This window comes from Camelus dromedarius, chromosome 5 (assembly GCF_036321535.1).
Source record: "Camelus dromedarius isolate mCamDro1 chromosome 5, mCamDro1.pat, whole genome shotgun sequence".
Classification (NCBI taxonomy): domain Eukaryota; kingdom Metazoa; phylum Chordata; class Mammalia; order Artiodactyla; family Camelidae; genus Camelus; species Camelus dromedarius.
The window spans coordinates 17,143,887-17,162,636 of record NC_087440.1 but is presented as its reverse complement, the minus strand read 5'-3'; the positions used below and the strand labels follow the sequence as shown (position 1 = coordinate 17,162,636).

Below are 18,750 nucleotides of genomic sequence, written 5' to 3'. Positions count from 1 at the left end.
CATCCCATTTTCCTTCTCAGCGCACCACCCAGAGGCACAAGCCAAAACCAAGGTAACAGGGCGTGACTCAGTAACCCTGCCTGGAGTGGTCAGAGGGCACTGCCCTTGGGACTGAACGCTACTGAGGAAATCACCTGCCCCATGCCCGTGTGCCTCTACTGCCGTGGTCCGTTTCCTCCACTGTAACAAGCAGGTTCACAGAAGAGTGCAGGAACATTGCCTCAAGAAGTCCATGCAGTCTGAAAACTGGAGAAGGACCATTCTAGAAAAACCAATGCACTTTATGGCCCTGCAGCATCATGGAGAGCCAGATAGGGAAAACCTCACAGGGGGAAAAAGACTAGGGGCATGTGTCATTCAGACACTCAACCTGCACGGCGTTCCCTTCTCTAGTCATATTCCTCGTGTGCGGCAAGATTACATTTGAAAGAAGGAAAACAGTGGTCTCCATGCACTTGGAATATTAATTGTGTCTTTGCACCTCTTTCTGCACAAGCGCTCTTTGCTCAGTTGTCAGGGAGCATGGGACATTGTCATTTATCTTATTTTTTTTTTAAGATTTCTTAACCCACAGCCTTACAAAGAGAAAGTAAGTGTACTTTTGGTGTGAACAAGAATTACATTCACTACAAGTTTGTATTCTATGTCTATGAGTCTGTTTCTGTTTTGTATTTATGTTTGTTTTTTTTTTTAGATTCCACATATGAGTGATCTCATATGGTATTTTTCTTTCTCTTTCTGGCTTACTTCACTTAGAATGACATTCTCCAGGAACATCCATTGTGCAAATGGCATTATGTTGTCATTTTTATGGCTGAGTAGTATTCCATTGTATAAATACACCACATCTTTGCCAAGGGGATGTGGGGTGGGAAGGGACAGACTGAGATTTCAAAATTTGTAGATACTGACAGGCATATGCAGAATAGATAAACAAGCTTATACTGTATAGCACAGGGAAATATATACAAGATCTTGTGGTAGCTCACATCGAAAAAAAATGTGACAATGAACATATGTGTGTTCACGTATAATTGAAAAATTGTGCTCTACACTGGAATTTGACACAACATTGTAAAATGACTATAACTCAATAAAAAGTGTTAAAAAAATTAAAAAAAGAATTACATTTACTAAATAGTCTAAAAGTACAAGTTCAAATGGGAGAAAATGCAGGTGCACGGGAGGAATTCTGTTCAGAAGAATCTCGCTGCGGCACACAGCTTCCTTCATTTGTCAGAGCTGAGTGAAAAAGCTGTTTTCTCATTTTCCTAAATCCCCAAATATATAAAGGGCAGTGAGGCCACCTCACCTCTGATTTGCACAGAAAATGCTGATAGGAACAGAGCAGTATGCGTGGGGAAGGAAACACAGCTAGCAAATTTTCTCAAACTCAATATGCAGCCCCAAACACCCTGGGCAGACTACTGAATCTTGGTCATGAAACTCGGAGCTCTGAAAAGCTGCAGAAGTGAGGGGTCCTTACCTTGAAAGTTTTGTCCATCGTGGAATCTTGGCTTCATCGGGGGCTCAGGAACGAGGCAAAGCTGTCAAGAGGACATAAAGATTACCCCCAGTTGCTGACAGCAGATGGTGGCTAATGGCAAGTGTTTTTAACGGAGCTTTATTGTTCCAGGTTGAGGCATTAACCTGTCTCTGTGGGGGTTTTCTGGCTTTATTTATTTATTTGCTATTTTAAAAAGTCACTTTGTAAAATGACAGTGTGATGTGCACTGTAATTTGGGGCTACACTGGGCTCCCCTGTCATATCTGTCTTCTCATTTTCCAGATGTGGGGGTGGCATTTGGGATCCAACCAAAAGCAAGCCTGTGTTATTTTGAACCTTGACAATTAATAAGAAAAGCACCAGTTCTTCTAAATCAGAGTGAGGAATTGCTCCTCCATTTTCTGAGCGACTGCAAGAGCTTTAAAAATCAAAGTAAATACAGCCTGTTTTCCCCTTCGAGGTGGGTTTTACATCACTCTACGCGCACAGCCCCAAACCTGTTTGTGCCAGCTACCACAGTTCAGTAGCCTTAGAAGAAAAAGCTTCTTACCACTTTTATTTCTCTGACAAAGCAACTTCAGTCACTGCAGATTTAAATCTGATTTCTGGGTGATTATCTTGTTGTTTGATTTCTAAATCCCACGTATTTTGCGAGACTCCCGCAAGTGGTGACTAAAGCCTCGGGCAGTTGATTAATGCAGACACAAATGAAAGCTGAAAACAGAGGAAGCATCCACAACCGTTTTTTACACTTTCCTCCGCATCAGAGTCCATCTCAATTATCGGCAGAGGAAAATCATACCAGGTGAGAAAGCAGCCTCCCTCCCAGCCGCCTTGCTGTAGTCCAAGGACCTAGGGACTCCTGGAGACTTAAGCAGCCCAGCTGCCGAGGTAAACACTGGCAGAAAGCGAGGGGACCGCTGTGCCAGTAAGGGAGCACTGCATTTTCTGCATCTCCATGACTAATTCAGGAGCACAGTCTGAAGCAGATTGCCAGGCTCTAGAATATTTCTTCCCCGCTCCAAACTTAAGACGTGTCTTCATGTCTTTGTAAAACTGGATGCAGTCGAGTTGTGCACATAAGGATCCAACTTGCGATCAACCTTCTGTGGTGGCGGTTAGACTGGTCGGGTGAAGAGGGGAGCAGGAAGGAAGGATGCGTATCTGCTGCTCGTGGGGCAGGTTCCTGTCTTGGCAGGACCTTTCACAGCACGGAAGGAGACGGTGGAGCAAGTCCTTCCATGCAGACACCTCCCCGCTGCCCTGGAATTCAGGCCAGACCCAAGACCCGAGTCCGTGTGTCCAGCACAGTTTTGCAGTTGGAAGCCTGAGACCCTTCCTTGGTCACCAGCTGTTTCCAGTTTTAAGAGAAAATAACAAACAAGCAAATAAAACAGAACAAATCAAAAGATCAGGTTGTTTATCTGGCAGTTATCAGCTGCTTAGAATTGTTGTATTCACTCGGGAAAAGTTGTACAAAGTCTCCCGCCCTTTTTAAATTGCAGAACAAGCAGCTCAGCCTCTGAGACTCCAATATTGCCACAGGGTGAAGGTGCCAAATAAACAGATTTTCCGCATCTCTCCTTCCTCCCTGCAGCGTCAGGCATCTTGGGCAGTATTTGTACCTCAGGAGGAAAGAGAAAAACAGTGAATTTTGTACTTTTGATGCAGGCAAGAGCCCCATTACTAATTAAACCACAGCAGCCTGAACATCGAATCATCAGCCAGTAGGTACCTCCAGCAGCGTTAGAAGGTTCTGTTGAAATGGGTAATGGAGTTTTTGTGCCTCAGACACATTTCTAGAAATAGCTTTGATGTCACACCCCACTGCATCATTTCACACCTATCATCCCTCCCCCACTTGGCTGTCTGGGAAATTGGATCAAATCCTTTCTGCCCCTGGCCTCCAAATCTTACAAGGGCCAGCTGAGTGGTGATTAAGCCAGGACCCTTAAAGATTGCTATTGTATCAAATAGGATGACTTGGGCTGTAAATAACAGAACATCCTACCTCACCTGGCATAAACAGTAAGGGCAATTATGGCTTATGTGACAGAACATCCCAGCATGGGTCAACTCCAGGGTGGCTCAGTAACACAGCTCAAGGACAACAGGACCTTGGTTTGTTCTTCTTTCCCCTATGCCGACCTCAGCACCTTGGCCTTGTCCTTGACAAGCTCCCTTCAGACTCGCCAGATGACTTCCAAAACTACAGACATCATCGGCAAATATCCACGTGCAGTCAAATGAGAGACAAATTACTTTTCATCATTTGTCTTTTCTAATGAAGAATTTCTTTGCCAGAAAATGCTCACCGGAGCTCCCCTTATTTCTCGTTGGTTCTCATACCCACCTCCATACCCAATTACTGGCTGGGAAAATGGAACTGCGGTGACTAAGATGAATCAGGATTTTCACTACAGCCAAAAGGAGAAAAGGCAGAAACCTGAATGAGATCAGGAGTTTGTGAGCAAAGACGAGTAAATGGCAGTAGGGTATGAAACCAACATACCTGGCCCAATTTCAAAAGACAGATAACCTCCTGAATGCCATTCATCCAGTATTCCATGAAATCTTTTAGAAGAACAGTCCTCTCTGCCAACAGTAGGGCTAAAAGTAAGAAATGCTTACTTAGTTACATTTCCCAGCACCCGGGCTCAAAAGTTCAAGATATAAGAAAATGTAGGATCATTAGTGTGTTCTTCTTTCTTTTTTTTAGATTCCACATGTGAGTGATATCATATGGTAAATTTTCTTTCTCTTTCTGGCTTACTTCATTTAGAATGATGATCTCCAGGTCCACCCATATTGATGCAAATGGCACCATTTTATTATTTTTTATGGCCGAGTAATATTCCATCATATAAATAGACCCAAGCTTCTTTATCCAGTCCTCTGTCAATGGACATTTAGATTGTTTCCCTGTCTTGGCTATTGTACATAATGCTGCTATGAACACTGACGTGCATGTGTCTTTTCAAATTAGAGTTCCTTCTGGATATATGCCCAGGAGTAGGATTGCTGGATCATTTGGATACATTATGTTGTACACCAGAAACTGACACATTGTAATTTAATTGACTATACTTCAATTAAAAAAAAAGAATGCGTAGGATCATCAATACTAGAACAAAAATACATATATAGTATTTATTTCTCTAGGTTAATGAAATCTTTGGTGTTTCAGAGTCTATTTTAGTAAGATTCTTATCTTATCTTTAAGATTGTTTTTTCTTTTTACAAAATTTCTAGAAAAGCAATTTGCTCTTTTTTGGCTGAATAACTCTGGTTACTGCATGGATGGGAGCTTCCAACTAATTCTCGTCTAGGATGTGTGGATCCTGCCCAGCAGAGGGGATTTCTACACCACTAAGGTCCACAGACTTCACATCCACCTCTGCCTGAACCAGCCATTCAGGATGAGCACAGGGTTGACACAGCCAGAGCCAATTCTCACAGAGACAGAGACAAAATCAACCTCAGGATGGAGAGCTGATCAATATCAGTGTTTTTAAAAAACAAATGCCAGTTTTTTTTATCCCATACCAAACTGTTGGGAATTTTTTTTTTTCTACAGAGACCATAAAGAAGAATTTCTTGTGTCTATTTCACTAAACAATAATTATATTTTCTACTGTACCACATAGTTTTAGAAATAATTTATAGAAATGGTAAACCATACTGTGATGGTTAATTCTGTGTGTCAACTTGACCGGCAAAGGGATGCCCAGAGAGCCGGTGAAACATTATTTCTGAGTGTGTCTGTGAGGGTATTTCCAGAAGAGATTAGCATTTGAATTGGTGGACTGAGTAAAAAAGACTGCTCTCACCAGTGCGGGTAGGCAGTGTCCAATCTCTTGAGGGCTGGAATAGAACAAAAAGGCAGAGGAAGGGTAAATTCGCTCTCTTTGAGCTGGGCCATCCATCTTCTCCTGCTCAGACAGGTTCTTGGGTCTTTGGACTCTGACCAGCACATACACGATTGGTCCCCGATAATCAGGCTTTCAGACTTGAACTGAATTACACTGCTGGCTTCCCTGGATCTCCAGCTTACAGAAGTCAGATCGTGGGACTTCTTGGCCTCCACAATTGTGTGCGCCAATTCCTATAATAAATCTCCTCTTGTATACATCTCTATACATTGGTTTTGTTTCTCCGGCAAACTCTCACTAATACACAAAAATTATCCCGTGTCTGTTGTTTGGCAAATCTGTGTGTCTCATCAACTTGAATCATTTAGAATTTGCTGTTATTTTATGCGTTTTACAGGCTATGTTGCTGCAAGGCCAGGTGGGCTGGTAAAAACTTGTTGTAGGAGGAGCCCTGATCTTGGCAAGATGGCAGATGAAGATAACACGACAATCCTCCAGCTAGAAAGAATTAGAAAATGCTGCAAAAATAAAATGAAATGTTGAAATGCCCAATGAACTCACAAATAAAAAGAGGAACACTCAAGTTGCCTGAAACAAAGGCAGAAATACAAGAGTTGAAAGCGTATGAGCTAATGGGTCAGGAGTGTCAGTGTGGGGCTGGCGAGGGGGCATCCTCATGCTCTATGACAAGAGACAGGACTTTTGAACCAAGTGACGGGGGGTTAGGAACTGAGACTCTGAAATAAAGTTAGGAGCCCCCAAGGATGGCAGCCTCATTGAAAAATGGGCTTGAAAATATTATCCTTTTCAAGGGTACGATATAGAAGATTGTCCATCTCTGTCTGAGATTTAGATAATGAGAAAACAATTCTTCCCTGAGTGGGGAAAAGAATGGAAAGCAGGCCTGTACTTAGGGTGACCAATGGTCACCGTTTCCCTGAGACTGTCATGGTTTTAATTCTGCAAGTCCTGGATCCTAGGAACCTCTCTCAGGCTTAGGCAAACCAGGACAGCTGGTCACCCTACGTGCACCTTGTGTAGTGCAGGCATCCAAATTCACACCAGCCTGTTTCCATGAACTCCCACAACAAAAAATTAACATAATGTGGTCTCAAGGCTGGTGATACCTCCGAGGTCTCAAATCCTCTCAGGTCTCACAGCCCTGGGATGGGTTAGGGGCCGGGGAGACGTGTCTGTTAAAGGTGAACCTACATCGACATAAATACATGAGGCGTCAAACCACCACGTGCAAGCGTCAGTGGATAAAGCGGGATTAAAGCCCCAGAACCCGGAATGACAGAACAGGAACATGGAAGAAGCCATACAGTGAGAATGTTAAAAAATACTAAAGATGTATATGGACATGTGAGCGCAAACCCAAAGAAAACCACTGGGCGCTAAGTAAAAACACAGGCGTATTTGAACAGGAAAAAAATATTGTTGCCTTTTCTTCATTTTCTCCTTGTAATTCTGTCAGTTTTCTTTTGTATATTTTGATGCTATGTTGGGATTACAAATTAGTTACTATACATAATGTATATCTTACTGCTGGTAAACGTAGTCCTGGTAAATATTTCCTTTTGTCATCAAGTTATAATTTTCTTTAGCCTTAAAAATTCTTTGTGCCTTGCAGTCTTTTGCTAATATTAAATACAGCTATAACAAGTGTGAGTTTTTTCATTTGATTTTTTTTTAATGTTTATTTTTGGGGGTTGTAGTGTACAGGTCTAAGACCTCCAGTGCCCCCAAGATGACATTAAACACGCAAGAAATGTGCTTTTGTCAGAGAAAATGTTCAGGGAACTGGGAGAGGCTGGGACAGTCTACAGACAACAATGCAAGCCTGACCCAGAGTGAAGGAGAAAGGATGGAAGGAGGGGAGGCTGGGTGGAAGCATCTTACAGTGCAGTCCAGCCTAAAAGAAGTTCACTGAGGTCATTAGAGACTCCACCAGCCACACTCACCTGTCAGAGGAGTCCCACATCTCCCAGGAACCAGCCTGCTCAAGCACACCTGCCCCAGGGAGCCAGCAGCCGGTCTGGCCCAGGGGAAGCCTGGATCTAGGGCAGAGTGGCTGGTTGTCTTGCTCATCTATGCTTCCTACATCGGAGATCCGAGGGGTGCATTCTCATGACTGCCACAGTTAGTACTGGACTAGTATTTTTTATATCATCCCTTTACTTTTAAAAATCACCCCTTTACTTTTAATTTTTCGTATCATTTGGAATGTATCCATTATAAACTGATTACAGGTGGACTTTCAAGTTTCCAGTGTGAGGGTATCTATTTTGTAACTGGTGAGTTTAGTTCATTTATATTAATTATGGTTACTGACATAACTGACTTTGTTTCTTTTATAATATTTGTTCTTCTAATTTACCGTAACTTTTCTTTGCCTCTTCTTTCTCCTCAGCCGCATTCTAATGATGATCTGTAGGGTCTGTAAAATAAAGGTGCTGGTAACAACATGTAAAAGGACAGTATGTGATTGTGAAGATACAATTTTACCAGAAAGTGTTTTTTATTTCCTTTTTTCTTTGTACTGGTTTGGAAGTTATATGTTTCTATTTTTTAATGGTTACTCTTTGAATTTTAGATTGTATGCTTTTCTCAACAAAGTCTAAAGTTAATCAGTTTTCTCCAAATTAACCTAAATTCAATACAGTTACAAGAAAAACACCAGCAGTTTTTTTGTTTAACTTAGTAGATGTGCATTAACAATTGTGATATAATTCTAAAATACATATGGAACAGCAAAAGCCATGAATTTCCTAGATAATTTTGAAGATGAAGAAGAAAGAGAAGGAGAAAGAGGAAGGATTCACCTTCTCGGGTAACAAGACTTTCTATAAAGCTAAAGTAAACTAAGGGTATTAGCACAGGGACCGACAAACACAGCAGAACAGAGAGCTCAGAAATACTCTCTCCCTTCCCCTCTTCCTTTCTTTCACTCTCCCTCTCTCTCCTGCTTGCTCACAAACACACACAGACGCACACAATATGGGTGTATGACAAACGTGGCATTTCAAGACAATGAGGAAAGGATAGTCTGTTTAATATATGATGCTATGACAATTAGATATCTAAAGGAGAGTATCAAAGAATTTTATAGATAAGGGAGAAATTAGATTTCCAACTAATTCCACCTATGCATGCTCTCTCTCTCACACACACACACACATACACAATTCCAAATGAATTACAGATTTAAATATGAAAAAGTAAAACCTAGCATTTCAGAAAAAAAATACAGAAGACTAACATAAGATTACGATAGGAGAGAATTTAAAAAATAAAATACAAAATGTGTAAGTTATAAAGGAAAACGCTGATAAAGTTGATACTAAAAACTAAAATCAATGCATGATAAAAAGCATTTTAAAAGTTGGGAAAAATTTACCAACAGGTGACTGGATAAAGAAGATGTGGTATATATATACAATGGAATACTACTCAGCTGTAAAAAAAAAATAGAACAAAATAATGACATTTGCTGCAACATGGATGGACCTGGAGATTGTCATTCTAAGTGAAATAAGCCAGAAAGAGAAAGAAAAATACCATATGATATTGCTTATATGTGGAATCTAGAATAAAGGACCCAAATGAACTTATCTACAAAACAGAGAAAGACTCACAGACATAGAGAACAAACGTGCAGTAACCAGGGTGTAAAGGGGGTGGGAAGGGATAAAGTAGGAATTTGAAATTTGCACCTCTTAGGGAGTGGTGGAAATGTTAGGTATCTTGATTGTGGTGGTGGTGGTTTCGTCGGTGTACACATCTATCAAAATGCATCAAATTATACATCTGAAATATGCGTAGTTTACTGTACAGGAATCATACCACAATAAAGGTGTTTAAACAAACAAACAAACAAATAAAAGTTAGGAAACATTTGCAACAACATTATGGAGCTTGAAGGCATTATGATAAATGAAATAAGTCAACTAGAAAAAGACAAATACTGTATCCCATCGCTTGTGTGCGAAACCGAAAATGCTTACCTCATAGAAACAGAGAGAAGAGCCATGCGTGGTTACCAGGGGTTGGGGGTTGGGGGAAATGGGGAGTTGTCAGTCAAAGGATACAAACTTCCATTTATAAGATGAGTAAGTTCTGGGGACCTAATGTACAGTATGGTGATTAGAGTTAAATTGTATTATACACTTGAAAGTTGCCAAAACAGTAGATCTTAAATGTTCTCACCACAAAAAAAAAAGAAAAAGGAAATGATGTGAGGTGATGAATGTGTTAACTAACCCTATTGTGGCAATTATTTTGTGATGTGTAAGTGTATCAAATCATTGCACAGTACATCTTAAACTTACACAATATTATATGTCAGTTACATCCAAATAAAGCAGGAAAAATATTTAAATATTTTTTGAATTTGGGAAAAACACCTTAGACCAGAAGATGATCTTTGCATCTTTGCAATCTCTTTTCAATAGACAAAAAGTTAATATCTAAAAGGTATCTTACAAATTAATGAGAGAAATTATACAACCCAATAGAAAACAGACAAAAATTATGAAAAGAAAATTCACTGCAGAGGAAATGGGAACAGTTAATAAAGATGAGAATTTGCTCAACTTCACCACTAAACAGAGAAATGCACATTGAAGTGAGCTAATGATACACCAAGTCATAGCCATCGCACTGGCAAAAAATAGTTGTCAGACAACACTAGGTTTCAGAAAATGCAGAGAAATAAGAATGCTTACATCTTGCTGCTAAATGTGAACGTGTTTGCAGTGATATTGGCAAGAAGTTTAGCAAAAACTAGAAAATTCCAGATGTGCTCACCCTCCACTTGTGAGGTCATCCTTTGGAAAGTCCCCGTTTATGTACACAAAGGCTTGTGTAACGACATCACTGCAGCACTGAGACTAGAAGACAGAAAGGACAAATCACCAGCTTGTCCATTAGCAGGAGAGAGAAATAAAATGAGGTGTATTAATACAATGCACTACACCAAATAGCAGTTACAACGAATTGGCTCTACATGCACCCAAAACCAACCCTGTGTCCTGGGAATTTACTCAAGAGAAATGAAAACATCTGTCCACGCAACAGCATGTACATGAGTGTTTGTAGCAGCACTGTTCACAATAGCCAAAGGTGGAAACAACCCGTATGTCCATCAGCTGATGAGTACATAAACAAATTGTACCCATATAAGGGAATATTCCAACAGGGACAAACCTTGATTATGCTAAGCGAAAGTAACCAGTCACAAAAGCACACATATTATATGGTTCCATTTATATAAAATATCTATAGAGATAGAAATCTATAGAGATAGGAACTTGATTAGTGGCTACTTACAACTGGGGTTAGGGGAGGATTCATGGAAGAATGGTGGATGGTAGATAAAAGTACAGGATTTCTTTTTGAGGTGGTTAAAGTGTTAAAAAATTGACGGTGGTGACAGTTGCAAACATCTGTGAATACACTAAAGTGTACACTTTAAATGGATGAATTATATGTTATGTGACTTATATCTCAATAAAGTTGTTTGAAAAAAGATGTAGACCAGTATAGCATTTAGGTAAGTAAGAAAACAAAAGGAGATGTCATTTGGGAACATACATGCAAACATGGTAAAGCGTCCAAATACGCAATGGGGCACATCAAATTCAAGACAGAGGGTGCCGTTGTAGAGGGAAGGAGGGGGCCAAGTGGAAGGACGCTTGAGTGTATGCATAACGTAGTGTTTCTTTAAAAAGGCACATCAGAAGAAGCATAGAAAAATGTTAATGAAGTTTATTCTTGATAATTCATGCATAGATATTGTATTACTTTCTGGGCTTGAAATCTTTCAAAATTAATTTTTGTAATTTAAAACAAACCAAGAAAATCTGATAGACTGTCAAATTCATTGAAATGAAAATTTAACCCTCAAGGAAGGAAATAAAAATTTTCCCCTTGCTCTGATCTCTGATAAATACATCCTCTTTTTCTCCCTTTGGCTATGTTTTATAATTGTAGAGGATGGTCTCAGGTGATAGGTATTTGAGTCCAAAAAGTGTGTTTTGCATGAATCACACGCCTTTCCAACGAATGAGGTATAATTCCAACAACAGAGAACTACAAAAAAATGGTGCTTTTTGTCAGTTTATAACAGTTATTTGTTATCCCTTCAGGAATGATATTAAATCATTCTTCTGTTCATGATAATATAATAGCACGTTAGCCTCAGTTTGTGAATGGATCACATTGGTTTGTTTTTCCAAAATGAAGATTATTAGATGGCAATGGTGGTGGTAAGAGAAAAATCAGCAATCTGGGCATTTCTGAAAACTGAAAAAGAATTGAGAGTCTTTTTATATGTAGTCTGTCAAAATGGGAACTTGTTGGTTGTGAAAAAATGTAAATATTTTGGAGTCCAACTAAATCCAAGTTTGAGATGCGAGAGACACATAAAAATTGTACTGCGCTTGCATCTCAGAGACCGTCTCTTTTACTGCAAACTGTAAAATAGATTCAGCTACTCTAATCCTTCGAAAATGGCATATTAAATTGGTATCTACAACATTCTGAGGATATCGTGAGTACAGCAAAGCAAATGATAGAAATCTGTGCTGTACAATAAAAGAAAACTAATTGCAAAATGTACACCATCCTGGGACCATTTTTGTCTGAAAATAGTAGGAGTCACTGGGTAGATCTTGACTGAAGCAGTATTTATGACCAATCCCTGGAGTGTCTGAAATCACTGATAAAAGATGCTGGCAAAATCTACTCTGCTTACTGCCTTAGCTGACCATCATGCCCAAGAGGAAGGATTTTTATGGAGAAAAGTCTTTTAAATATGTGGTTGACTGCTAATAGATGGAACCAATTACCCAGGAAATTAAAATGAATAGATGGTTAGTCATCACTGCTTGGATGACTGTAATAGCCTGTTTGTGACGAGGACTTCTTTCTGCACCAACAGTGACATCCCCTCTGAGGACCAATACCCAAGTTCTAAAGATCATTGATAACTCATAATTTTTTTCACTGGAAATTACCACTGGTGGACCCTTCTGCACCTCTGTAATCCACCAAAATGGTAATTTATAATGAACTTTAGCATATTCTGTATATATCCCTCGAATCAACCAGTATGAAGTCTATTCCTTTTTTTCCTGGACCATTTTCAAAAGAAGTTTTTGAGCAATCAGCTTGGCCATAAAAGCAATCTGATGTATTCTTAAAACAGCCTAAAATATTGGATTGAGTATATTTGGAGCTAATGTTTAAATCACATAAACATTCTCCTGCTCAACAAATTAATAGAGCAGTCCCAAAGGCCTGAATAATTCGTTTCAGATGCAGTACACGAAGGTATTGGATTCATTCAAGCTTTTATGATCGACATCAAATTCATATTACGTCAATGCAAAACCTGAAAGAAATGGGATTTTTTAATGCATATAGGAAGTTTCTGACAATGTTCACCAGGTTGGCAACTTGGTTAGTAGAATCCAATATCCTTCGAAAAGGATTTTGAAATAACTATTAGTTAAAATTTAGATAATATTTGGACCATCATTTCTTAAAATGTGTTCAATCTCCTACAAGTCCTAGAAGATGTTACCAAAACAGGGGGAGGGTTGGAGGAGAGGGACTCTGTGATCAATTTTTTTTCAGGAAATAGCGTATTCTATCCTCTTTTTGGAGAGTCCCAATGTATACTGGCATATTAAGGATACTGAGAAGTCCTCCCACAAAGAAAACTAACCCTGACTCAGCATTATCCATGTTTATTTAATCAATGAATCCTATTTTTGCCTAACACTCCACACAATGCATGTCGGAAAACACTGATAGAGACTGATCTATTTCTTATGAATAAAGACCTAGAATTAAGTCTAAACTACTTACCTGAGATCACATGAGCACTTAGTTGAAGAGTCAGGAGTCCTGGCTCCCCATCTGGGCTACTTCCTGGGATGATCCAATTAAGGGTAAGGTTGTTATCTAAAGGATACTCTCAAATTACATGACTTTACATAAAAATAATAAAAACGGTAATTTAGGAATTATTAAGCAACCTCAGAATATTTAGGCACTGCTCTTCTCCCTGGGTGAGGACTAGTGTGGTGATGGGCAGGACAAATCAGATGGAGATACCACACAGTGCAATAGATAACATCGTCTCACTCTGAAGCGACGTTGCCCATTGCCCTCCGCTTTTCCTTACTCTCTCGCTATCTGTATTAATACTGCAGCTCCAAGGCCAGCTCTCCACTGGAAAAAAAACAAAAACTTTTTTTTAAAAAATAGAAGAGTGGGCTCAGATCACAGAAACAGTGGTGGGACTGAGACCTTGATAACCCAGAGGCCAAGAATGGCTCTGGGTTTCTTCTTTATGTCATGCTTCCAATTATACATCAGTACTGGTGGGAGACCCTCAGGAAAATCCCCGTCTGTGCCTGAGACCCTCTGACTTCACCATGTAACCATTTTTCCTTCCTGTCAGAAGCAGATGGAATTAATAGACTGTGACAATTGGCTATTGTTCTAAGCAAGTTACGCCACGATCTGTACGCCTCCTTCCCAGAAGATGGACGACAGAGTGCAGTGGGGAATGAGAATGTGTAATGTCTGCAGCTTTCTTGTGAAAAACCCCTCTTTGTTTGGAAGTTATGCTAGCTTGGCTTTCTGTGTTCTATTATATAATATAAGAAGCTTGATCCTTAGCGTCCCGGATGAAATCAGACTCATGATCAAGTGTCACCAAGGTCTCACGGTTTTCTGCCTTGAGGAAGCATAAAACAGGGGTCAGAATGTCCCTTCCTTGGAAAGGAAGTTCCTCAGGCCTGCAGACCCCCACTAGAGGGCCAGACACCTCATCTGTCATCTGTCCACCCACCACAGAGAGAGCCAAGTCAGCCATGGCTCAGACTCACTCTGATCATTGAAGAACCCACCTTCAGGCAGAGGCTAGAAGTTGTGTGGTGACACCTGACTTTTCTTACCTTAGTCTTTAATAGCATGATCTTTGATGGGGAATAAAGACTGGTGAGGCCCTTTGCCTTTGGGTTTCTCAGAAACCTTAATTTTACTTTAGATGGCCTGGACTCAAAAGAACATCACCCAAACCCCAATTTATGTAGTTTCTAAGTCAATATGATTATAATTTTTCACAGTGATTAGTTGTATAGCTCACTTCCATTTCAATACATAGAGCATTTTTAATGAGGAAAAGCCGGGTTTGTGGATATCTGCTGGTATCAATTATTAATGCTCGTTCATCCCTTGCACTTAACAAAAGCTGAATGCCTGGAGCTCCATATCGAACCTAGGAAGGGGGAATAAACTCAACTAATATTTATTTAGCACCTACTGTGTGTCAGAAACTCTGCTACGTCTCCAATATATTACTAGTACATTTCATTTTCAACCCAACATTGGAAAAGTAGCCTTCATTGTCATCTCTGTTACAGGCAGTAAAACGAAGAATCAGAAAGGATCATTTAGTCTATTCAATCAGCATGTATTACCTACAAATTTGAAGGAGGAGGAGAAGTAAGAAGAGAAATTAAAGAAGAGAGGCTAAGAGAGTCTACACCCTTGATCCACATTGGCATTACCTAGAAGCTTGTTATGAATGCAGATTATTGGCCCGTTCCTGATGTCCGGTGTCGGAATCCGCTCAACAAGACCCCGGGTGTTCCAGGTGCACTTTCAAGTCTGAGAAGCAGCATGTATCCAGTTACAACCTGACCCAGGGGGAAGGGAGGAGAGAGGAAAAAGAAACCCTCTACGGGCAAGACTGAGAAAAAGACGGAGTTGTGAGAAATGTGAGAACAAAGATCTTGAAGGCTCTCAGGTTGTGTCTGGGAGAAGGAGGGCAGTTGGGAAATTAGCATCTTAAATGCTTTTTTTCCCCCTATGGTTTTTAAATTATTTCCTGTTTTAACGTTTTTCAGGAGAATACAGTACAACTTTGAATTTTATTTTCAATTGTTCCTCGTTTCTGCTCTGACCTTGGCCTTTCTCTGCCTGACTTTCAGACAAGCTGCTACTTAATCCCACTTGTTGAATTGAAAGCCCAGATGTGATTCCCTGATTCTGCAGGAGGAGAATCAGGCTGGTGGTGCTCATGTCTCCCCCTCTCTGGTCAGGTGATTAGGTGTGGGATATTTGGCCCTAACAAGCTTTATTTCCCCTAGAAAACCACACAGGAGTCAAATCTGGGGCAGCAAATTGGGGTCCATGAAATGCTCAGAGTCTAGGGAGCCATGTCACTTAGCACATCCCGCTGCAGCCACCGGGTCCTGTGGAGCCTTGTTACCCGACGTGTAAATCAACGGACAGGCGGCCCCGGCATCACTGAGGAACCTGTTAGAAACGCAACCTCGAAGCCTCTTTCTAAGACCCACTGAGTCAGAATCAGACACTCGGGTAACTCACGCGCACTTCAGAGTCTGACGGCGCTGCTGTAGCAGTATTCATCTTATTTTTTATCGCTTCTTCCCTCAAATTGATCCCCTTCCTGTCTTAGTCTGCTCAGGCTGCTATAGCAAAATACCACAGACCAGGTGGCTCATAAAAAGACAGACGTTTATTACTCACAGTTCTGGAGGCTGGACATGCGAGTCAGGGTGCAGCATGGCTGGGAGGGCCCTCTTCCGGGTCACAGACCCCCTCCCCACCCCACCCCCGTATTCTCACATGGTGAAAGAGGGGCCAGCTGGCTCTCTAGACCATCTTTTATGAAAACATTCATTCTATCCATGAGGACTCCACCTTCACGACCTAATCACCCTCAAAGGCCCCACCTACTGACACCACCACCCTGCAGTGTATTTCAACACATGAACTGGGGGAAGGGGACCGGACACACCTAGACCACAGCACCTACCAAAAGCTCTTTCTTCCAAGTCTGTCCTAGGCACACACAGGGACACGGTTAATTTTTAGCGTATTTTTCTACAAATATCTCCCAGGTCAGACCTCCCAAAGTGCCTCAGGAGAAAGTATGATTCTGAACAGATGCCAAATGCAATTTCTGGCAGAGGTAGAGCAAAAAATTCTGGATTATCTACTCCGTGCTGGAGGGCAGAGGGATGTTAACCTTTTCCGGGTTTTGTTTACTTAATTATAAAGCCATTTATGCCATGGTTGTTTTAGCAAATCTGACTCCAAGTTTTTCTAAATATAAAAGAATTCGCTGCAGTCTAATTTTGAGCCTTTGAGATTTTCACATCCAGTTTGATTTTAGTGATACTGATAGCAAGGTCGTCTTTTTATAGATATGCAGAGAAATGACTGGCTTTACCATATGGCCCAGCAATTCCACTCCTACGTATATACCCAAGAAAAATGAAAACATAGAGCCACACAAAACCTTGTGTGTCAATGTTCATAGTGTTATTATTCATAATAGCCCCCAAATGGAAACAGCTCAAATGTTCATCAACTGATGAGCAGATAAATAAATGAGGTATATCCATACAATGGAATGCTATTTAGCCATAAAAAGGAATGAAATCTGGATGCATGCTATAAAATGGATGAACCTTAAACACGCTATGGTAAATAAAATAAGCCAGACACGGAAGAACAAATATTATATGATTCCATTTATGTGAAATATCTAGAACAGACAAATCCATAGGGACAGAAGGTAGACCCAGTGTTTGCCAGGGTCAGCGTGGAGGTGGGGGAGGCATGCTAATGGGTATGGGATTTCTTTCCCGGGCATTGAAAAGTTGGCTATGATGACGGTTGCACAACTCTGTGAATATACTAAAAAAAAAAGCACTGAATTGTAGACTTTGAATTTTATAGTATGTGAATGATATCGCAATAAAGTTGTTTTAGGAAATGACTGGCTATGAAACAAGAGCAGCTCTATGTTGGAGGTGAAAGTCAGCTGAAGGAGGGTGTGCAGGTCTGCCCGAGTCAAGGGACAAGGAGAGGGGCAGCCCCATGGCCATCAGGTTTCATCTGACAGGCCCCAGCGTGAGTGGCTGGGCATGGGAGGGGCTTCTCAGCACCCAAGATCCCACACATGGGGGCGATCTCAGCGTAACTCCCTTCTCCCTGATTGAAGAGGGTGTTTCTGACATTGATTACTTTTTTTTCCCACATAATGAACCTCACTTCATTTTTCACTAAGTCACTTTGCAGGATATAGGTGTCTAATGTGGTAATAGTAAAGAAAATAATCTTTATTGGAAAAATGCTATTAGTTCTCCTTTGTTCAAAGTTTAGCTTAAGCCCTCTGTGGGGAGTTACTAGACCCCAAGGAGAAGTTTCTCCCCAAGTGAATCAACTCTACCTGGTAAGAAGGTCTTTACAGACTAAAGATAGGTGTTATGCAATTTGTCGTGCAAATTTCTGGTGCATGATAAAAAGGCACAGTCCCTTGTTCATAAATTATTAACAATTTCAAAAGTGACAGCGGAGCAAGCAGGAACGTCTTCCAAGTGTGAGATCCTGTGTGACTGTACAAGTCCACGGTGAAGCTGGCTCTGACAGATAGGCAGATAAAGGGGGGAGAGAGAGAGAGAGAGAGGTTTCCATTCTTATGTACTTGAAAATAATTTCATATCCTTCATTGGACATGCTGTATCTTGTTAATAAAAACTACTTCAAAATGGTACATTTCTAGGTAATAGCATCAAATATAATCTGATTTTTAAGGAACTCTCTCAGTGTTTCATGAAAACAGTTTGTTTCCAGGACTTTGCAAATTACTTTATTCTTACCTCCCAATATTATTGTGATGTTGAAAGAGACAAAATTTTAGCATCCATTTTACATATAAAGAAACTGTCAAGTAAGCATTTTAGAGGAATATCCAAAGGCAAGGGAGCCCAGTGGGAGAGGCAGCATTTTGCATTTCTCCCGTTTCTTTTGATGGTAAGCTATGGTATCTGTGATCGCAGTGTGGGGACACTGCATATCAATCCGTAACACCGACACAAACAGTATTAATCATAGCTACAAAATAACATGTTATCAAATGTTTACAATGCACCAGGGGCTGTGATAATCCTTTTGTATGTTTTATAATGTTTGATTTTTCACTCCAAAACTCTTGCCCAAATTGATCATTTGTGCAGAGAGGTAAGTACTTGTCTGTATCAGACTGTGTGTGTGTTTGCTTGTATGCATGTGTGTTGGCAGAGTGCAAACCTAAATTAGCTTTAGTTAGCAGTAAGTCTCTTTTAACAGAAATATTTTATGTAAAGAGTTCCAAAATTATCCCAAAAGTTGACCACTGATTATATTATGAACCTAAAGCATGGCATGGTGGTGGAATGGGGGCTCAGGGCTCAGGACGTCTGGGTTTCAATCTCAGCCACACTGCTCACGAGCTGTGTGACCTTGAGCAAGTCAACTACCCTCTCTGTGACTTGGTTT

General features: G+C 40.5%; 1 long non-coding RNA gene across 1 annotated transcript in view; it reads right to left on the bottom strand.

The window, feature by feature from the left end:
- LOC135321387 (uncharacterized) overlaps positions 1–4,100 on the bottom strand; it is a 54,396-nt gene extending 50,296 nt beyond the window's left edge. The window contains exons 1-3 of the long non-coding RNA XR_010381117.1: positions 4,020–4,100; positions 2,058–3,132; positions 1,487–1,547 (exon numbers count right to left, since the gene is read on the bottom strand). This is a non-coding gene — a long non-coding RNA (uncharacterized LOC135321387). The remainder of the gene's footprint in view (positions 1–1,486; positions 1,548–2,057; positions 3,133–4,019) is intronic.
- Between the last annotated feature and the right edge of the window lie 14,650 nt (positions 4,101–18,750).